This window comes from Dromaius novaehollandiae, chromosome 1 (assembly GCF_036370855.1).
Source record: "Dromaius novaehollandiae isolate bDroNov1 chromosome 1, bDroNov1.hap1, whole genome shotgun sequence".
Lineage (NCBI taxonomy): Eukaryota > Metazoa > Chordata > Aves > Casuariiformes > Dromaiidae > Dromaius > Dromaius novaehollandiae.
In genome coordinates, this window is record NC_088098.1 from 55,356,356 (window position 1) to 55,379,691 (window position 23,336).

The 23,336-nt window shown below is 42.1% G+C and overlaps 1 long non-coding RNA gene across 1 annotated transcript; it reads left to right on the top strand.

Annotated features, from left to right (window-relative positions):
• The first annotated feature begins 66 nt into the window (after positions 1–66).
• On the top strand, positions 67–8,629 carry LOC112993901 (uncharacterized). The gene is made up of 2 exons (XR_003261811.2): positions 67–517; positions 6,907–8,629. It is a non-coding gene; the product is annotated as an uncharacterized LOC112993901 (long non-coding RNA).
• The last annotated feature ends 14,707 nt before the right edge of the window (positions 8,630–23,336 follow it).

The window sequence follows — 23,336 nt, forward strand, 5'->3', positions numbered from 1 at the left end:
CACACCTGATAAGATGAAAGGTTTGCGGCTTTTTCCAGAGATTCCAGATACTGGAAAAGCAGAGCGAGTAGGGGGAGTTGGAAAAAGAACAATGAAAGAGGTAAAAAATGGTGCAGCCAGTCATACTGAAGAATATTTAATTATCTGATTTTATTAATCAAGCTACTCCCCATGCGACAGGGTAGACAAGCGAGTGTCTTTTACACTGATGAAATGCATGGGATAGAGAATGAGGAATGCTTTTCTTCCTTCTTTTTGCATCTCCCTGCCCAGTGGCTCAAGAGAGCCCTTTGTGTGAAGGAGGATCTTGTGCCTTTCTAGTCAAGCAATGAGTCGGCAGTCGTTGCGTGGGCACAAGAGACCTGCTGGCCCTCTCGGCGAGAAGGGCATACCCTGCCGTCCCAGAAGACGTCCTCAGCTGGATGCTGCTCTGGCCAAGGGCAGCATCACCATCCTGTCTTGCTTCTGAGTGCTGCTGGTGACTGACCCAGGACACCTGCCCGGCTCAATGCTCTGGGTAATTCTGGCTGGGCATATGACGGGGTATCTCTTTCCATTCTGTGCTTAGTCAGACTGAGGGAGCGGGTGATTTACAGGCTGAGATGAAGTGAGAGTATCATTTGTACGCTGAGGGAGGGGAAGGGAAGACACTCTGAACCTATGACCTGCGTGAAAACAGCCTCTTTTTTGCTTCCAGTTCTTGACTTGAAAACCGGTTTCCATCCATTCTATGAAAAAGCAAAAGGAGAGGCCTGGTACATGCTCTTATAAATGACTTATTTCCACCACTCAGCTTGCCTATAATACTAAAAAAGGGGCCACGCTACATGCTTTTACCTGCTTCCTATAGAATAATGGCTTCCAATCGTACTTACATCCCAGACGTCATGAGTGGAATGTCCTTGACCCAGCCTCTAGTGTACTAGTTTAGCATATATGACAGCCTCTGGACTCTCTGCTGTTTACTATGCTACGTTTTATCTGTATCCTTTCAGACACAGGGCAGCTCCGTGGACTGAAAGCCTCCGTTTTTTAAGCCTCCCCTTCTGTTCATTTTTTCAAGGGTTCAACACAGGCACAGGAGTGAAGCAGAGCTCATGGATTTGTCTGCTTCACTTGCAGAGTGAAGCCCAGGAAAGGACACCCTGCCCCTCTTCCTTGGCTGTGGAAAGCTTTGTCTTTGGTTTGTTATTAAAGCCTCTTTGTTTTCAGGGGGGCTCATTTCTTGCTGCAGGGGGAGAGGGGGAGGATTTCAGAGAAAAAGGCTAATAGGTCCCAACACTCCTTATGAAGGGACTGGTATCGTTGGAGGTCACTGACGGGGTAAATTAGCCTAGAGACTCTTGGGAAAGAAGTACATCCCCTATCCCTCATTTATGCTCCTGCTGCATTTCGGCTCAGTTAAAAACAGCCTGTTTCGAAAGGAAGAAATGTAGCCTTCTGGCAGTTATGCCTCTATGAATGCTCACACCATCTCCCAGAGAAATGCAAGTGTCTCCACATTAAATATATTCTAAAGAAAAGAGAGCTGAGACTGAGGCACACTCAAAGTTTTCATTTCGGTGAAATGCCTTTATTCCATGATCACACTGACAACACATAACAAGTGAAATCAGAGTATCTCCTCATTCACAGAATATGTGCTGCCTGTCTCTATTGCTGGATCGAAACTCTCTCTGGGTAGGCACCTGCTGAGACAGCTTTGTAGCCCCTTGTCACAAAATCAAACTGTGCATGTATATATATATACACTGTCTTAGTTTGTGACTTTAAACCTCCCTGCTGCTTGCAAGGGCAAGTTGTTGTTCTATGTGTGTTTGAGTTTAAACAAGATGCACACACACAAATTTATAACTTGAAAGCTTCCTTGTGAAGGCTTTATTTTTGTTCTGTCTTACTGCATTGTTCTTTTTATTAAAACTGAAGGCAATGCTGACTGAAAGATATATTTTTGTTCTTCTATACAGAAAAACACGACAAGCACTAAAGTAGGAAATAGGATGAATAAGTGATGACTCTTGAAAGGGGATTGGAAAGCAGCAGCATGTAATGATGCATAAATCCCATGTTTTGCATACAAAAGTTTCTTCAGAAAAAATGCAGATTTGATATCAAAATGTTTAACAAATGCTTAAAGACTTTTACATTTTTAATACCAAAATGGTAAAAGCAATAAATACCATTTCTATTAACTAAAAAAAGATTTTCTTTCTTTCTTTGGAATGACTGGTAGTTTGGATTTCCTTTCTTTGTATTATATTAAAGTAAAGATGACTGACAAAAAATAGAAGCATGAAATGCAAGTGAACATTTTGCAAATTAAAATAGTTCAGTTGACCCCTTTTTTCAAATGATCAAGTTGCTGATGTGTAACAAATTATTTATGTTCAAAACAAGAAATGATTTACTTTTAAATTACTGAAGAATGAAGTAGTTATTTTTTTTTTTCCCAAGCTCTAATGTGATAGCTTTTGTAGGGTAGTTTGGGGATATTTTTACATTTCTACTCGACCTGGAAATGCAAATGACTCTCATTTGTTACAATTATTGTGCTACCTGTCTAATTTAGTCTATAAACTTCTTGAGGTAGGAAACACATCTTCCTCTGGGGCTACTGAGCTCTGAAGGCAACTCCTCACACCAGAAGGCAGCTGTCAAGAAGAAAATAATGCCATGTTCATTTCCTCCACTCATTCTGCCTGGGCCACCAAATCTACAGGTCCACAAAAGCCTGTGAGGCTTATAAAATATGGTGTGCTTTCAAAAAGTGAAGAATCCTAGATATGAGGACTCAGAATCAGCTTGGGATAACTGCTTGGAAGTTTTTTATTCTATATTGCCTGTCTCAAAAAGAAAATGGACTGTATTTATGCTATCAGTCAGGAAGTGTTTCCTTTTCTGTCTCACCAGTATTTTCCTCTGTGTAAAGAGCATAATGGAATGAGATTCCACCTGAGGCTCCCGATGCCTCTGCTTTATTACCGATTTCAATATGTGACACACAATCAGAGCTGTCTTGTGTTTATGCACAGCACAGAGACCAGAGCTCACAAAACCTCATCTTGGAGAGCTTGTGCTCAGTCAGCTATACGGAGCAAGTCTGGAAGCTCAGTCAGCCAGGGCACCAGTGCATAGGTGCACCAGCAGTTGCTGGGTATGGTACAGCTGTGAAATGCCCATGTCACCTCTGGAGCATCACGTCCTTGTAGATTGTCTTCCATCCTTTACGCCTTGCTGGACTCTGACAGTCTCCCCAGTGACAGCTGCTCTGATCTTCTCAAAGTTCAACAGCTGGCAACGATCTAGCAGAAAGCCCACACAGCCTGCCTTCTGGAGTCCTTTTAACCTTAGATTTATTAGCCTTGTTGTCTCTGCAGATTTCTCAACAAGCCCATAAATTAGAAATATTAATTAAAGGGACACTGTAGGTTTAAACTGATAACATTTATTATGTTTTTTATGGCACAATTATTATCAATTGACATTTAAAATGGCATCATAATCCATCAAGGTGAAATGAATTCAGAAAGCTATTTCTCTGGGGCCAAAAATAATAACAGCAGCAGCATAAGGACTGGAAAAGAGAGAGCACACAAATAGTTTGAGTCCAGGTCATTGATTGCATAGTCTGGGGGTGGGTTTTAGCAACATCATCCTCAATTTAATCTGTTCTTATATTTCATAATGCTTCTTCTCCCTTGCCATTCCCCTCAAGACCTTTATAGAGGTTTTTTCTATTATAGATTTTTTTCTTTTAAAAATCTTTAGTTTATTCGTGATAGGAGGCCCAGCTCTTTATTTTGAACAGAGCAGGAGCTGTTCTACGTGGGAAGGGCTGAAGCGATCAAAGGTTGTCCTTTTTGTAACAGTTCAGGCCTCTGAGTGGCAATTGCCAAGGAGAACTGTCCAGCATGACCATAAACAAGTTTTGATTCATCTGCTGTTTGGTTGATGGAAAGTTAAAAATAAATAAGGAATTTGTTTAATTTAGCCCACCCTTGCAATCATGAGAAGAACAATGTCTCTCTCCCCACCTTTTTTTCTGAGCGTAGAGGCAACATGTATAGAAATAAAAAGAATTCTCCAGGAAAAAAAAAAAAAAAAAAAGCTCCAGGAGTAAATAACAGAATCAAACAAAAAGTCCATGACCTCTAACTCATTCTTTCAAATTGGTAGTATTTTCATAGTGAATAAATGTCCTTAGTGATGCATGAAAACGAACTCCTGTGTCCCAGAACAGTTTTTCATCATCCAGATATGGAGAAAGCATTGAATCCTTCCATGAATCACTAGCATTATGCTGTACTGCTGTTGTTTTGTAGCTGTATCTACAGTTAAAGAATCAGGCCTTCAATGCATTTTCTATTATGGAGATGCCTGGTAGAAGATAACCTTCTAAAGAGTGCCATGGCAAGTCATGTTGAATATCATCTCTAGTTCATTTTCCTTCATCCTCTCCTTAGTGGCTGAATTCTGCTTCCTAGGATCATCTGGTCATTTTCCCCTGGACCTGTTTGTTGTTACTGCAGTTGCTACAGCACTGCTGATATCCCTTATATCTCCCTTGTCATGCAATAATTTCTGAGGGCTAGGGTATTTAGTACTACCAGGCTTTGAGTTTGTTATAGGATACTGGCAGACCTTTGTACCTTCTGGTGGGTAAGTAGGGTAGAGAGAATGGAAAAGGTCTCTCCTGGATATCGAATGGGAACTTATATCATCTAACTTAGGCATTCAGTCTATGCTCTCCCACTCTTCACTGGGGAGAGATTGGCAGTTCCAAAAGGGTGATTCAGCTGATTCTCAGATAAATGCCGCAGAGATGATCTGAACCTCCCTCTGGAGGTCCTTGTCTCTCTCTGCTGACAAGAAGAAAAGCTTCAACAAGTATCTTAGGTTATTTATCTAAAAGTTAGATGTGTACAGTATGGCAACATCCTCCCTTTCAAATTCACTCTGCAATCTATTGATTGCAACTGTGAGGAACTGCAGCATGAGACTGAGTCTTTTTTGTCCTGTGTTCTTAACCATGTGTGCACCAGACTTCTGTTTTTTTAATGTGATTTTATGAGAAAAGGCAACCAAAAAGTGAGCCTGGCAGTATACAGAAGTCAGTAAGGTTAAGCTGGCCTTCAGTGTCTTCTCTATGGGAAACATTTATGCTGTAGCAGAGGAGTGGAGCTGCCAACTATTGTCTTCATCCAAGAGAAGACTGATCCAGAGTCATTCACATTCTGGTATATATATTCCCATACAGTTGGGACTCCTGTCCTGGGAGTATTTCAAGATTTCAAGAGAGGTTCCTACACCAAATCAGGATAAAAAGTCAAACTCTCAAGGACTCAAAAAAAGTTTTATTTTCCATTCATTAATCTTAGCTCAATGACATCCTTTCATTTTGACCATTACAAAATGCTCTGTCTTGCTGTTGATCTCTCAATTTTTTTCACCATAATTCATTTATTTTTAAATAAAGAAGTAATTTCAAACATGGAAAAACAACCTTTTAAAAACTATTGGAACAACATATTTCAGCAATATGAAAGATTTTCATATTTTTTTTTTAATGAAGAATGAATCCAAACAACACTACCTTGTGGCGTAGTGTTCTGTGTGTGCAGACCAAATGCATGTGCCTGCTGACCCAGATTCCGGATCACCTAGATGCAACTGGAAGAACAGCTGTTTGCCAAAAAACATTCAGGAAAAGCTGCATTATGTATGCTTTTCCTAAGGCTGCCAGCTGTCCAGACTAATAGCAGGCATAGTCAACTGTACAGTCACATTGTAGAGTTAAAACCATGTACTTTATGAAAGGCATATGGAACATGGGTTTTCCTCTATTTCTGTAGCTATTTTTTTTCAAATCCAGCAGTCTAGTCTGTGAGGCATCCTGGAAGGCAGTTATTGCATATATACAGATAACTTATGTAGGAATAAAGAAATTCTTTATTACACGCATAATAGGGTTTTTTTTAATTAATCAAGCTTCTCCCCAGGTGACAGGGTAGACAAGGGATGGTCACAGATTTCAGTGTAGACATCTGATAACTTTATCTTTCCCAGAAATTGCTTTGATTTCTGCAGGAAAAAGCATTTTTGTGTCATAAAGTTCCCAACTAGCTCTGACACTCTTTTATTCATCAAATATCTTTCATATGATAGGCTTTGCAAGCAGTGCTTTAGTTGCTAGCAATTAGTTCAAGGTTAAGGCAGTCAGAGCCTGTATTATGTGACCACCACTTGAACCATTTCTTCTTCTTAAAGTCAGACAGAAGAGGGCAGTGTGTCCTGTGGAGAGCACATCTGGGTTGCTACTGCCCGGGTGGGGAAGTGAAAATTGTCTTACACGCCTGTCCTCCCTTTTAAGGCAGCCGTCCCCATGGTAAACAGATACCAATGAGTGAGAAGTGATACTCTTATCCATCTGATTTTCATGCAAAGATTCTCCTGCCATTACTTGAAACAGTAAAATTCAGGAGTTACCAGCCAAGAACAACCTTTATTTTTGCATATATGGGCCTCTGCAGCTTTGCAGGATGAGAAAGAATCACAGGAATATCTGCCAAAAAGCCAATAAATCTAAAACAGTTAAAGGCTGGTCACTGAAGACCTTTTTCAGGTGACAAGAGAAGCTAGGAGCTATCTCAGCCTTTTTAAACTTCAGACTTCCCATGGCCTAGAGATGCCATTGTAAAGAAATTCGTAACATGAAAAGTGACAATCACTCATGCTTTTTCCTGTAGAATAACCTAAACCCTACTTACGCCAAAAAGTATAGGGAGTGAAATGGTCCTGATCCAGGCTCTGCTGCGCCAAACATCCTCTGGCCTGACAAGATGCTTAATTAGAATTTCACGGTGAGCTGGAAGCTGAGATGGTTTGCTTTGTCAAATTTCTCTGTAGGTTCTGCACAGGAATGGCAGGAAAGCATCAAGATCTGTCCTCAGAGCCATATAAAGGGAAACCCAAGAGCAGAATAAACTATGATGACAGAGGAGAAAGAGAAGTGGATGACGAAGACTTGATAGCAGGAGAAGATATTGGGAAGTAATGAGATGCATTGGCAGATCTGTCTGGGAGATACTATCCTTGCAACCTGTCCTGTCAACACATCATCTTCGTCAGTAGTAAAATTCAGGTCAAGCTGTGTGAAGAGAGAGCAGAAGAGATTACACTGTAGTGATTCATTAGTTCTGCTTACAAAACCTGGAGAAAATGTCACTTCCAAATTTAGACAAAGCATCAAAATTTCAACCTCTGCCAGGGACAGTTGTGTCAGGCTGGCCAGATGGCAGAGTGGCAAAGCAAGCAAACAGTCCACTGAGGACCTGCAAAATCTTGAGAGAGCACAAGACTTCTGCGTAAGGACTAGAGAAGGAAAAACACCACCCGCAGATGCACCAAAGGAGACGTTCACCTATTACTGAGAAGAATACAACCCCTTCTTTGCCCAGCAGTGCTCTCCCCTCCTGAGCCAGCCCTCCATTTTGGTTGTGTTGCAACTCTCCCCAGCCTCCCCCTGGGGATCCTCAGAAGATGATGAAGTGCACAATATTCCTAGGCCTTCAGCATTTTGTTTTGTTTAATGGGCTCCACTGGGAGCTGCTATTAATCCACTCTAGAGAGAAGAGCTTTTTTGTTGTTGTTTTTGTTTGCCCCCTTCTGCCTCAGGCAGGTCATGAATTATGTGCCTGTTGTTCTTCCTCACTTCAGGACTTCCCTGTGATGTCCCACAGGGGCCCATTAAGAGCTTCCTTGCTGCATCCCTCCAGAGAAAGCCCAAGTGCTGAAGTGGCAGAGGCAGGGGAAGAGGGAGGCTCTTGAGGCTCAGAGAATTACAAGATCTTTGGAGGGGAGCAGCGAGTCTCTGTGAGGATTTGGGTAAGAGCAGGTCGTCTCCATAGCTCAGGGGCATATTTTGGTCTGCCGGGGCTTGAGTTGCATGCCAAAATTACTGATGGATAAGTTGCCCGATTACAGAGCAAAAGTATGGATTACAGAAGCAAAAGATGCTTCTCTGAGTTGCTCTCTGAATCATGCTATTTCCATTCATTTAGTAGCACAAGAACTCAAACTTCGGGGAAAGGGATACTCTTGACCTGCAGCTGACTGCAGGTCCTGTTATGGGTCTGGCCCACAAATAACACATGCCTGAGCTGACTTTTAGCTCCAGCTGCCTAAATAGCCTGTGCCTTTAGGGCAGGAGAACCCCAGTCTGGTTCCCCTGGATATGATGGCTGCTCTCATGCATTTCAAATAAATTTCCTGAAAGAAGCCCTCCCATATTTTTATAACTGCAGAAGTTTTGAATGTATTTCTGTATTTTCTATATGCAACACTGCCATAGGCTATGAAATTTTTTTGGACTACATAGTATTTGCTTTTGCAGTCCTACTGTATAGGAAAGCAACCTTCTGTAATTGCCAGCCCGGCTGTCTTCAAGTGCACTGTCTGCTTTTTATGCACAAAATCACACCCCAGAAAGTCCCTCTAAAGAACATTATTAACTGAGGCTGCAGAATTAAGTACTGGAAAGCTAAGGCAATGCCAGACTTAAGACTGCTTCTGCATGTGCATTAAGAGACATGCATTAGGACATACTAAAGGCTTTCAAAGATAGTTAGACTTCTGCAAAAGGTGGGAGGATCTGTTCCGCAAGTAGGACTGATGAATTACCCAGTGACTTGTTTGCCTGAACTCTTCCTCACCCATGACCCCCAAACTCTCTGCAGATTTTGGCCTTTTGTCTATGTCCTCCACACCTTCCAGTAGGTACTGAAACCATGGTGGCTGTAGCAGGCACAAGAAGAGGAAGAGTCAAGTGAGATTTTAGTTCCATGATTCAGATAATCTCTGAGAGGGAAGAGCATTTTACAGCCCAGAAGCCAGGACGGGTTTTAAGGCTAGCACTGTTTGGGAGCTGCTGAGTGAATCACACCTCTCTAGCTGTTCACTCCCAGCTCTTTCAGGCTCCTTTGGCAATCAGCTGTCCGTCACTTCTGCTGAGGCACTGAAAAAGGGCTAAGAAAGTTGTGATGTTTCCTCACCCATTAAAGGTTCTCCATCCCCTGCAAGGAGAAAAGGAAAATTTAAGCCCCTATGTCAACAGAGTGAAGAACAGATGAACTGCGCATGGCCAAAGCAAGGCATTGCAAAGTCCCTGGGCATATGCAAAATCTGACTGAGAATGGGTGAGAGTTGTTAGGATCTCCCCCTCTTCTCCTGCCCCTATTTACACTAATGTAATGTGATAGTGTGGTAAGGGTCCTCTCTGACTGAATACAGAAGTCTATTCTCAGTTTAGGGTGCCAAAAATAAAATTAATTGGCTGAAATGTTCAATTTAATTGTATTACTATGGGAGTAAGTCTTGAAAAATGAGAGCATTTTCAGATTGTCAGGGCTGTTTTTATGAAATACATGAAAACAACTTTTTTTAAAAAGATAAATCGTTTCTGTCTTATTTATTTACTTAAGGAAAAAATTCTCTGTGATTTCCCTTTAGCTTTAGGTACAGCCCTTCCCTCTGCTGGACACTGACAGCAGAATCAAGCAGATGTTGCTCTATCTGTGACACTCAGGTTGCCATTTCCAGCTTTCCCTCACTGCCAGGAGGGCTAAAAGCATTTCTCAGTAATGAAAACAGAGATGTTGTTGTCATCAAAGCAGAGCTGGAGCCCCAGGCACATGCCTATGCATTTATCTGTCCTGGGCATCATGTAGCTTTGTCCCTCTTGGCTCTGCAAAGGCAGGTACAGCCTTGCATTTGCTTTATACACAAGAACTTCCCTGCAGACACCAAATACTAATTGCCATCCCTGTTTGCTGACACTACTGGGTGAATATACGGTACAGTCATTGTCAGTTTTGTTTTGTTTTGTTTTGTAAATACTGTTCTAAATTTTGCATAAATTTTGTACACCAATGATGGAGATGACATCAGGTAGAGAATTGGTTCATAATTACCCATCACTTCCTATTTTAATGAATAAGTTTCTTTTACTCTTTTGATGAGGCATGAAGAAGTGGAGAGCAAACTCACATTATTTTACAGCCCCAGATCTATGATCTTTAAATCAGTGCTCAGTAACCAAGAGATGTGAGCTCTCACTTGACTATCAGTAGCAACACATGAAGTACATTTAGATCCCTTCTCATATCCCAACATTGGTTATTTAGAAATGGTACAAAATACACAAAATTCTACTGCCATGGACATGAAAAGGAATTTGAACACTGCATTCAAGCATCCTCCTGCTTGCTGCTGAAGATCTATAATTTCACTTAAATATTTGAATAAAGTTGAAACATTGTGTGTTCAAGGCCCAAGCCAGCTCCTATAAATCTCAAATAAAAATTTCCTTTGATTGAAAGGGTGGCTGGATCAAGCTTCTAGCATGTGTATGTTTTTTCATTAATACCCAAGTGTTAGAACTACTGAATACATCTGAAATAATCATTTTCTGAGACTGTGTTTTTAATTCAGCACTTCTAAGATGCACATTTTTGGTCTGGGGCTTATAGTTTGTAATAGAGATATCATATTTCAATAAAAATCCACCTCAGGCAAAACAAGCTAAATGGGTAAATATTCAGTTGTCTCCACCTTAATACACAATGGCTACACAGCAGTAAAAAAATATATTTTATATATATATATATATATATATACACACACACACACACACACACATACACACACACACAAACATACACACAAACAGACATCTATAGCCAAGGACTGTTTTCTCTTGGCAATCCAGCGTAATAATGATAAAGCTGGCATAACACACCTCACAAAAAGCAGTAAGAGGGATGGCATTAAACACAGCTGAAATGGGTAGAAAGCATACAGGGACGATGCAACAGAGAAGAGGATGAGGTGAGTGATCATGTAAGCACAGAGATCCCCAAGCCAATGTCCAGCAGAGCTAATGCCCCACATAGGACTTTACAGATGATCTGTCTGGATGTGCAAATAGCATAGCTGTTTCATGTGGAAGGTGATTCTGCAATTAATGCTCAACCTGGATAATGGGCATACAGAGAATCAAGGAGAGTCACAACATAATCTCTTTATTCCTGTTTCACCCTCAAAAACAATACTCTGTCTTCCACAAAAGTCTTCCCATTAAGACTTTTTACCATATGTCATTGTGATTCAGTCCAAAGAGAGAGCAAGGTCCTCAGTCTGTGCGAGACTCCACTTTTTTTTTTTTTTTTTTTTTTTTTTTTTAATAACAAAGATGAATCCAGCTTGAATATCTCTTCTATTTGTAGCTGGAGCAGGGAGAAAGACAGGCTAACAGGTTCAGTGTCTTGAACCTCAGGTTCAAGCTGGACATAAGGTTTTGGATAGCTAAACTCACATGCTTGCAGATGAGATGCTGTTCAACTTATGAGCTGCTAGAGAGACCTTTCTCTGATGGCTGAGGCATCACACTGAAAAACTCCACGCAAAATTCAGTCTCATCCTGTAGATTTAAGTGTAGCACAGAATAGTAGCACTTGGAGGGAGGAAAGGCAATTTTTTTCTGCAGAAGAGCTAAATAGTTCACTTTAACTTTTGTCTGATTTACTCCAACGCAGCAGTGACTATGCTTAGGGCCTGAACAGAAACTCAGAAGCTAGACACTACAAACGTCTTGTCTTCAAGCCTTATCCCTGTGGTGTGCCTGCCTGCTTGGCAGTTGCTAAGTAGTGCTAATGGCCTGCTTCTCCTCCCCCTTTCGTCTCCACAGTGAATTGCTGACATATCTTCCCAGTGACCTTTCAAAAGACCAAATATATATAAAGTATTTTAAAGAGAGAGAGAGAGAAAGAGAGAGAGAGAGAATCTGCACAGGCTTGGGTCTGTGAGGAGGAAGGAAAGAATGCAGCCTGAGAGTACATTTATTTATTTCCTGAGAGAGAAAGAAAATGACAACAAGCATTTGCTTAGCCACCTTGTGCATGACAAAACCCAGTCCACAAACAACCTGCCTACTTTTTATGTCCGTGCAGCCTTGGATTCCTGCCTGGGGTGCTGGGTCAGTATCCCAGGAGGACGACAGCTCAAGTACTGGACTTGAAGTGTGCTATAGACCTTTGCACATGGTGAAAGGGCAGGTTAATGCACTTTCTGAAAGCGGTGAGGGAGTTAAGTTGCTCATGTAGACTTAATTCACAGCTGAGAAAAGCAGTAAGGCTTGGATCACACCTGATACAGTGCAGTAGGAGCATTTGGGGGAACACAGACAAAAGGAGTTAACCCATTTGTAATTTATGCAGTGTACCTGATTCTCATATTGGCTGGCCTAGAACATTGATCAGGTGAGTTCTTGCTTTTTGGCTTACAATTACCACTGTCACAATGCTGAGGATGTCTTATTTGGCACTCGAAGTTTCACTCAGGCCAAACTGTGCATGTTCTAGGTCACAGGGAAGGGGAATGACTCCGTGTCTGCACAGGCCCTCCTTCATATCGTGGCTACATTCAACCTTGCAATGGGGCCTCTCTATGCAAAGTCCAAACATGTAGTCTTCAGAACAATAACCTGCAGTCATGGATACAGGCTGGAAACTGTGGGCTAGGAAATACACACCAAACCAATGTGATTTTCTGCTAATGTGTGGACTGTAGTCATATTCACTGTTCTTGCAGTCTATGTTTAATGCTCCTAAGTGTTCCGCCTGGACTTCTCAAGGCACTAGATTGAGATTACAGACCATCTTTAGCACTGAAGAACCTGTGCTATGTGTGCTAGGTACTGTACAAATACAGAATAAGTAGACACTTCTGAGTGTATGATGAGTGCTGCCCAATGAATGCAGTGATGCTACAAAAACAAAAATGTTAACAAAAATCTTGTTACCTCTTCATGCTGTCCCTGGTGGAATGGGCTGCCATGAGGAGAGCTAACTCGTGGCAGCAATTTGAACATTTGCATCTGAACTTCCCCTTAGGTGAATCAGGGCATCTCAGCACTGTGCAATGCAGAGATGTATGGGCTGGCTTCAAATGTGCTGGTCTCTCCTGTGTAGGACTGTGCTGAGATATGCTGCTTCCAAGACCCATGAAACTATCTAGATTAACACAGAGTCCCAAACAGGCTGCTTAGCCCTGCTCCAAGGAATGTGCCTGGTGAAGGAGTTAGCTTTTACAGTGCTGGCTCTTTTATTGACACACCGTACAGCCTAGCACGAGGCAGGTGAACCCTCAGTTCAGAGCACACTGCCTCTGAGCAAAATAAGCTGGAAATCTGCTTCTTCCTGGGCATTTCTCAGTCTGCACTGTACAGCACAGACAGCCAGTTTGCCAGCACTTAGCAGTGTGCCTACAAAAGCACTGAGCTCTGAGTTACAGCAGCTAAGTTCCTGGACCAAAGGCACTACTACCCTGGCAGAGTCCTGGGCTCCCTGTCTATTAGGTATTCCTCTTCAAGAGCTCCAGCTCTATTTTCTCCTCCTATCTCCCTTTGGGAAGGTGTGAACAGCAAGCAGGAGATATATACATATATACATATATACATACATATATATATATATATATATATAAAAATAAATATATATGTGTGTGTGTGTGTTTATATATAATTTTTATTTTAGTTTATTATTTTATTCTATTTTCTATTTTCTATTTTATTTTATTTTTATTATTATTATTTTTTAAATTTTCTGTGAAAGAGTTCATCTGCTGCTGCTGCTGCTGCTGCGCCTCAGGTAAACTCGCGGTGGCTCCCGGCGGGCGGCCGCCAGAGGGAGCCGTGGTCACGGCCGGGCCGGGCTGTGCCAGGGCCGCGGGGGCTGCGCCCGGGGCCGGAGCGGCTTCTGCAGGGGCGACACGGGCGCTGAGCGGGGAGGGGGGGAGCGGGGAGCGGGGAGCGGGGAGCGGGGAGCGGGGAGCGGGGAGCGGGGAGCGGGGGCCTGGCCCTGGGGATGGAGCGGGGAGCTTGAATGCGGGAGGAGGGGTGCGAAAGGGCGCAGCTCTGCAGGAAGAGCAGGGGGGCGGCGTGGCCAGGGTCCCCTCGAGATGCCGGGCGGGCCGCCGTCTGCCAGGGCGCCCTGGTGCTCGAGCAGGTTAGGAGAGGGGCTTTGCAAGAGGGAGGCTGCTGGTACGGCCCCGCAGGCGCTGCTCAGCACCCCTAAATGTTCGCTTTGGAAAAGTGAGTAGTGAATTGGCATCGCCAGCTGCTGACACAACATTATTTACCGCAGTCAAAACTAAAACTGGTTGTGAAGGGCTGCAGAAGGAGCTGGAGATACTGAGTGATTGGGTAATAAAATGGCAGATGAAATTCAGTGTCAATAAATGCAAAGTAATGCGCATGGAGGAAAACAATCTTAACTATACATGCAACAGTGATGGACTCTAAATGAGCTATTACCACTCAGAAGACAGATCTTGGAATCATTACATATAATTCTTCAGAAACATCAGCTCAAAGCTAGCAGCGGTCAAAAAGACAAATGGAATATTAGAAATAATCAGGAAAGAAATAGAGAACAAGATAAAAGACATTCTTTTTGCTACTGTGTAAACCCATGCTGTGCCCGTATCTTAAATGCTATATGCAGCTCTGGTCTCCTCTCAGGAAAAAAAAAAAGGCCTAAGGTAGATATGGAAAATATAGAACTAGGAACTTCATAAAGAGGTGACAAGGTTCACTGGAGGAAGGGAACAATTTCACCCAAAAATGTGAATAGGAAATGATTATTCACTGCTTCTCATAATACAAAAACTGGGGCATCGAGTTTATTAGACAGCAGGTTTTTAAGAAACACTGTAAGTATTCAATAGACAGTTGCACCGTGGAACTCATTGCTACAGGAACTTTAAATGCTCCAAATACAACAAAGTGAAAAAAAAATCCCAACACAACAATTAAATAAAACTGTGGGCAGTTTGCTGAACAAAGCCTCATTTTTGGAGTGACCTGGATGCAACTAAAGCTTAGGAAATGTCATCATTTCTAGCTGCTAGAAAGGCATATGGGGGCAAGAGGCGTCACTCTATCGCAGCCCTGCTGCTAAAATTCTTTCTTTTTTTACCTGTTAAGCTGCACAGAACTTTGCTTTGAACCGGAAAGGCCATACTTGTGTCATTATGCTAAGGATACAGAAATATTTTAGTCCCAAGGAAAATCAATGGCAGAATTCATTGGTTTAAAGAACAGGGAAATCAGTTCTGCCTCCAGCTGGGTCATGTCTTACTGTGCAAGGTGTTGCATTGATTGAAGCGAGACTGCTGGCACAGCATGAGCAGCTTATAACAGGTAGCTTTGAGCTACCCAAAAAGTAACAGTGACTAAGAGTGGGAGTCATTTCACCTAACTTTAGCTGTTCTAAACTGTTCTAAAGAACTATGTGCTTATTCTTTAGGCAACTAAGGTACTTCTCCCTGTCACAGTCTTCCATGGTACCAGGTCTGCCAGAGGAAACAAGGACTATATATATATATGTGTGTGTGTGTGTGTGTGTGTGTGTATTTATATATTTTTATATAGTGTTCCCAGAAAGAAAAGCAACCAACCCAAACACAGAGAGCATAAGTCACCTTGCCTGCTTTTCCGTGTCTGTAATAGGAAATGGAGATGATGTGGTATGGACATCTTGGGGTAAAGACAAGAGCAGAGAATTTAATTTCCCTGAGGAAATTAAAATGTGACACTGTTTGCCTTTGGGTTGTGACAGAGTATCGATGCTTTTCAGGTGTCTCAAGAGACAAGACGAGTGAGCAAAAACCAGAAGCATTTCTGTGAGAGGCATAAATATTTCAATTCAGTGCAGGATTATTGAATAAGGAACACCCTTTAGGGCATTAGTGAACTGCTGCAGAGACATAACTGCTTTATGTAACCAGGGCTTCATACCCTTCTGATGGAGAAAGTGCTTCTACCAGTGGGGAAGCATTACTCCTCAGAACTGGGTCCTGACTGCTGGAGCAAGCATGATTTAGATTAATAGTACGCAAATCCAAAGCAAAGTGTTGCAGAAGACAGTACAAAAGAAAGGATGGTTTAAGCTATATGTTTTTGTAAGACAGGAAGTGGGAGAGGAGACTTGGGGGATGTTAATCAGGAATCTGTTCCAGGGATGTAGAATATATCTCTTATTTCTTTTTTTTAAATGCTTATGGAGCAGCTGATCTCCAGTTCTTCCCCTTGCACTGAGGGTTTTTCTGTCTTACTTAATGGATCAGAGACTTGAGCAGTAATGAACATACAGCATGTTTATTGCAGAAATAATGAAAAAAACATGGAAGACAGCATTTTAAAAACCTGAATAACTTCAACATTTAGGAATATTTCTCCCTTTCTCTCCAGACTGAAAGCCTTGTTTAGCCTGTTTTTTAAATGACAAATCACTTAAGCTTTTTTTCCTGGAGAAAAGAAATATGTATATACATTTATAAACGTATCTGTAAGCAGAGAGAAAAATAAAGAGCTGATCATCTTGTCAGAAGTGGGTATGTAGGGCCTGTCTGTCAGCTGGTTTCTTTGGTATACACAACTAATTCATATTAATTATCATGTATTGCAGTGGTGCTTAGCAGCTGCCACTGAAATTAAAGCTCCCTTGTGCTGGATCTGTACAAACACTAAGGACTAGCCCTAGCCTTGAAGCTATCAGTGTCTAACTAGACAAGAAGCCATCGCAGGAAAGAGGAGACATGTCTTCCCCATCTAATCTCTCTGTCTACCCTCCTAATTTGTAAAGGAACATCCACCCAAAGCAGAGCTTGTCTAGAAATCCCTGACCAAGCTAGTGGCTTGAAATGGCCTGGGGCAGTACCGTGAGAGATCCCAGAACAAGCACAAGATCCAGAACAGTGTTGTAGACGGGGTGCTGTGCCCGTAGCAGAGTCCCTCTGCTGACCGAGGCCAGTATGGGACATGCTGATGTGGCTTCCCCTTCTACAGTATGTCAGTGGAGCACTGGCAGAAGGGCCACCACACATCCTGCCTTGAATGACAAACACGTGTAGGCGATGGCTCAGCAAAGCGCAAACATAGTGGTGGCACTAAAATCAAATGCAAACCTTCCTAAGTCTTCCAAATGAAGACCTCCCAGGCCAGCACACCTTAAGCACAAGTGTAGTCACATGTAGTTCTGTACCACTTACTGCACTGTGCATGGCACATCGTCTCTGGGAAGAAATCATACGTGTTTGTAGTGTATCTCAGTTTGGGTTATGCCTATTATTTCAGCGTGGTTTCTGAGTACCACCTTTTATTTGTTTAAAATAAAAAAAATCGTCTGAAAGTTGCCATTAGCACTCAGTGTTATTTTAATATGATGACAATGCATGCATTAAAAATGAGTAGGTAGATTAGATATTTAACATTCAGTGGGAGTACTGGCACAGTCTGAGGGCATGAACTGTAGCCAAGAATATATGGATTCTTAAAACTGTTTCCTGTGCTAAATCTCAGCATCAGCCTGTCCATAAGTAATGAGGAGAAGGATGATGTAAAATAACTGTATTGTTCAAATAGTGTCACCTCTCCCTCCCCTACGTTTTCTTAAGAAATATATTACAAACCTTCATAAGGCACCTGGCCATCTTTCTCAGTCTTTCTTTTTTTCTCATCCTGATGGAATCAGTGCTCTACATTACTCCTTAGATTCAAGAGATTATGGCAATCTTCTGTGTTTTTTCATTAGTTGAGCTCGTTCTGTGCAAAAGCTGTTTAAGATTCATGAGTGATTTTGCCTCTGCAAAGAACAGGAATGCAGCTGAGGGAAAAAAAGGGGGGGAGAGATTTCTGATATTCCACTCTGACCATGGGATGCTGATGAGAAACGTGTGCACAATTAACTCGCAGTTAAATGCAACAAATGCCATTTCTTCCTTCAGCACATGAAGACTGTCCCCACCAATTGAGGTGAGCTCAGCTTGCTGCATCCAAACCGTGTACATCCTCCCTTTTGTGCAAACTGATGTTACGCAGGCAGACTCTTATTTTACTACGTATCTGCAGAGTCGTAAGTTCCCAACATTTACCATGGATTTTCCCCAAGCTTGGAGCCTTGAGGTCTGTGGTTTCTGCAGATAGATCACATTGTTTCAGGCCAAAGTTTCTTATCTTCTCACACTGGCAGACTGGTAGACAGGGCAAATCAGATTCTGCTTTCCACCCTGAGAAGGTGGAGAGGGACGAATCCCCTCTCTGCCCAGAGATGAGCTGTACATGCTATCATGTCTGGGGCACACCATGCGGGCAGCTGACCCACCTGCCAGACCTTGACAAAGGGTGGACATGGGCTTGGATAATTCCTAGGACCTGTGTCTCTCTGTGGTTCTCACCCGCAGTGGAAGTAGGGATCATTTTAACTAAGCAGCTGTAGGTTCATTGTCATAAGGGAGAAAAGCAGACGTAGTAACAGGATCCCTGCTCCAGTGGGCTTATCATACTTAAAGGTGCCAGTAATAGCAGTCCGAAGCAGTACAGTACAGCACAATGGCTTTGTGCATCCTCATCCTCCAGACAATTAAAACATCTGATGTGAACAATTCATATATCCTGGATCTGCCGGAAGGATGCTGTGTACCATTGATTTTTCTATGCTGGAATCTGTTTGTCAAGTGTTTGCAAATAACACCAAACTCCCCTCCCTCCTTGCTTTCCCATCCTATTTCTGCAAGGTACTTAGTGCAGGCGTGTAGCATTGAACTTGAGAGAGTCTGAAGCATTACCTTCAGGCTTATTGTTAGGCCACAAGCTTCATTACTTTCTTGGTTCAGGGCCTTAGCAGCCTGCAGTCACCAAGTGAACAAACCTGATGTGAAGCCAGTGCCAACTTTGAGTGGCTAAGCAACAGAACTGGCACATTGTATTGATACTATCTTCCTCATTAAGAAAGATGATTTGTATATCATTATTTCTTGAAAAGCATCCAGACTGTGAAAAGATTCAGACACTGTTGATCAAGTTACCATGGATTTCTTCTGAGACATTCAAGCTATTAAGAGCAAGAATGTTTTGTCTGAAATGCTATACAGAAACCTATTGATAGAAACAATCACTTGCTAGCTGTTACCTTTCATCTTTTGTGCATGAGTAGAAGTTTACTGTGTTCCTAATTACATTGAATTAGAGGAATTTGTCCTAGCAAATCTGACCATTCCGAGTATGAATGTTTTCTGGAAAGGGAATAGCAAAAGATACTTCAAATGGTGAGTCCAGGAGGAAAGTTCTGAAGATGGACAGACCTGAGTCATAGAGCAGAAGGGATACAGTAATTGTCCTTCATACCTCTGTTTAAATTTTCTCTACCTGTACAAAGGAAATCGATAACATTATACACAGACAATAGTACATCTTCATTTGAGAACATAATTTATTGGAGCCTGTTAAAGAACTACCCATGATTGCATATAATGGGGGCAGATGCCTGGGCACCTGGGAACGTGCAGGTTCTATCAGTCACAAAAAGATCATTTCTACTGTCTCATCCCACTCCAGAAAGTTACTAAATTAAACAGAACAAGGGACTGATCTCAAAAATGTGTATGGGCTTTGTTTCTCATTTACAGAAAGGTCTTTTTACACATTTTAGTAGTGTAGTTGAGCTGACTGTGTCCACAATCTAAAGAAGTAGAGAAAGAGGAGCAGCCACTCCCCCATCTGTGGCTAAGAGTTTACATGGCATCAGGACATATCATAAGCAGAGCTACAACCCCATTGACCCCCTTTCCTGTAAATCTATCCCTAGTGGTAACAGCAAGGAGAAATGTGCAAAAAGAACATTTGCTTTCACTTTAACATCCCTTTCCATTGCCTGGGTAGCGGAAATAAGAATCAAGGTCTTACCTTTAACCTGTCTTCCCCAGGCTTACAAGGAATAATTGCTTGGTAACACAGTTGCAGAATCTCTCTCTGGAGCTGTCTGAGGTTTCAAAATTGTTTAAATCCTTCTGCAAGTAATGAGAAAAGTTAGCACAAATATCTCCTCTTTAATTTTTAATCCAGAGGACTCTGAAGCGCTGAAACTGAGACAAGCCCAGATTTCATTTACCTCTCTAAATGCAACATCCTCTGGGGCAGAATACAGTTGCTTTTTAATAGGTTTTAACACAACTGCTTAATTGGTTGAGGCAGGACAGTAGGTGACTAAAAATGTAAGAATAACTCCTTGATGGCTGCTCCTTCCTTCTCTTTGTATACTAGGCAAGAATCCATAAGCTCATTGAGATTCCTTGGGAGTCAAACAAATGCAGAGGACAAGCTGAGGAGGAGAAAGAAGTGTCACATTACTGTACGTCACAAAGGAGACTTGGACATTCATTATTTAAACTCTTATGTTCCCTCTGAGACTTGAGGATTATGACCTGTCCTCACCGAGAGCAAGGTGACTTCTTAGTTAAGTACTTGATTCCGTTTTTCACTGACTGCACTCCATTCCACACCCCACTTTTCAGTCTGGTCTCTTGATTTGGATGGCAATTCCCAATCTCTCTGCAGCTGAGCTTCATTTGAGAAAGTTGCCAGTGTGCCTCACATGTCACTGAGCCCAGCTCCCAGAATACAAGCACAAGCAGGCTACTATTTTGCATGCCACCATTTTAACACATATTATTATTATTAGCAAACACTGCATGGCGGCATTTTCAAACAGCTGAGGGCAGGAAAAGGAGTGAGAGGAGAGAGTCTGCCTGAATTGTCTGCTATATAATAAGAGCTACAAGATTTGTTGCTTGTGTTCCCTGACTGAAAGAGAACATGTGGTGTAGGTGCAAATACTGCATCCCTAAATCAATGACCTTGTGCTACTGGCAGATAGCCCAGAAAGCTTGACTGGGCCCAGAAGCACTCGATGTCCTATGTGTGCCACCCAGGTAGCACTGCCACTTTTCCCTGGGTGGGAACATCTCTGCACATGTAAGGAGCTGGACACTTACTGGTTGCATCACAGCTGTTAAGTGTGTCTCTCACAGGCAGCAAATCCACTTCTTTCTGGACTGATTGTGCTAAGCAATGTTTTTTCAGAAAATCCCAGGAAAATATCAAAAAACCAATGACTTCAAAAGCTACCTGCACAGCATTTCCAGGCAGAAAAATACCAGATGTGTTCCAAGTAATGTGGATGAATGGCAGCCATACATGAACAGTCTATTTGCAGTCATGAGAACTGAGGCACCTCAGATCATGGGAAAACCTGGATAGTCGGAAATACAGGATTACATGAGATCATCATATCAGACCTACAGGGGTGACCAGAGTATGTCCTGCTTCATTTTTTCCAGCGCTATACAAGGACTTCATTAGATCTGAACTGGCTCTTTGCCTTTGTTTTTCACTTGAGCTTTCCATTTCTCCTCTTCACCTCCCAAGCTGCTGCCTGCTGGCCATACATACTTTGCCTTTCTGCCCTAAGACTGCTGCTTCCCATCTTCTCAGGGCTGCAGTCACTACTGCCACCTCCTATTTAAACTGTTTAAACTAACCCAGATGATTTTACTTGGCACAAATAAACCAGTGCTGACACAAACTGCTGTGCTGGCAGGTTCGAAAGAGTGCTTAACACTAGGGGAGGGAGGAGGCGGGAAGAGGAGGACAGGGGACAAAGCAGATGAGCAGCTGCAGTGGTAACATCCAGCAGCACAGCTGGATCTGAAAGAGGATGTTTGTCCACAGCCTCTGAAAGCAATTAAACTGGAGCCTTGAGTGGTCTGGCCCATCTGAGAATGAGCACCACTTATTTTGTTAATTAAATAGGAACTTGGATATTTGTCCTTTTTTCCAGATTGTAACATTCATGGGCTTGTGTAAGGACTGAAGACAAGGATGGTTTATTATTGGTAGCAGGTCCTCCATTAAACTCTGCATATCACATGAGTAGACCATGATGCCTAGTTCTAAGCGATATCTAAGACAAAGTAGTGGAAGGGTAGTTCTGCTGCAAGTTTCATTGGTCTACAAGGCATCTTTTGTTCCAAAGAGAAGTGTCTGAAGTAAAAATGACACAAAATTTCTGAAGAATTCAATTTTGGAACCTGTTTTTTTCCCCTAGTTTCTGCACCAATCCTTGCTTTCCTAATGTACTGTGTCACTGCTGTATTCAAGACTATGCACGTCAGGGCATCCTGGAACTGTGCAAAGTGCAGCAGCCTAAGAGAACACATTGAATGGTATTATTGTGAATTGTTTCTTTGCTACCTAAGTGCACTATATAGTCCCTTATCCAGTTTTGTCAAGCTCTTATCATTATGTCCTTTTTGTATTGTTTCATTCAGGGAAATTCAAAGGATTGGAAAATATTAGTTTGGCCTGGAGAACATGACTGCAGCTTTCTATTAGAAAATGCTACTTCACCAACATGAAAAGAGTTCTTTAGGATCTTCAGTTCTTTATCAAATTTCTTATACATCATCTTGGGGGAAATAACCTCAGTTACTGCAATGGAAATGTTTTGGTTAAACTTCATCAAACCAACTTTTTGCTCTAATCTAATAGTAAAGCTGCACCATTTTGACTTCTAATATTAAAAATTTACCTCAGCTTGCCATACAAAATTGAATGATACAGCCAAAATGACAGTCTTTATATCTGATCCTCCTCCAGTTTATCTGCAGCTGTGGTCACATTGTCCAAGCTGGAGTGGGACATGCTGTCCCAGAAGGGATCACACAGAATACCTATGCCAGCTAGACATCCTGACACTAGTGTGGACCCTGATGCCAAACCATGATGAGTGGATCACATCTACGCTGTGCCAAACCAAGGAATATAAGACAATTCCTTGCAGGTTCCCTAATACCCTTGAAAAAAGGGAAATTAATTTCCTTCTGGTCAAATAGCCCAATTTGACATCTCTGCTATTTGTTCAAAGTTGCTCTCCAGGATATTTTTAGCGCAGAATATGGTCCCACCAACATCTGCTCTTTCCAGAGCTTCAACCATGGCAAAGGAGGTAGTGTTTACCGAGCCCTTTCAATTATCCCTGTGTGCCTGCACCCATGTGAAGCTTTACTGGAAAGCAGTTTAACAGCCTTCTATAGACCGTGTAGCAAGAGCTGGTGGAGGCCTATAGGTGCCTCGGCCATGCAGAGAAATCCATCCTCTAACCACCTCCAATGCCTGCTACCATTTCTCTCCTCCTCCAAGCACAGGGCTATACATACTTTTTAAAATTAAAAATGGGCAATGTTATCTATAATTTTAGTGTTATAAGCCATTTTTATCATTTACAATGCACCTATAGTAAATTATTTAATTGTATGGCACCTCTTTGCCCCTCACAGCAAGCACATCACATTTATTAGCTTCAACAGGAGTTATGTGCATATAAATATGCAAGAAATGGATATACCCCTTTGATTACAATAAGGTTATAAGCAGCAGGAGTCCA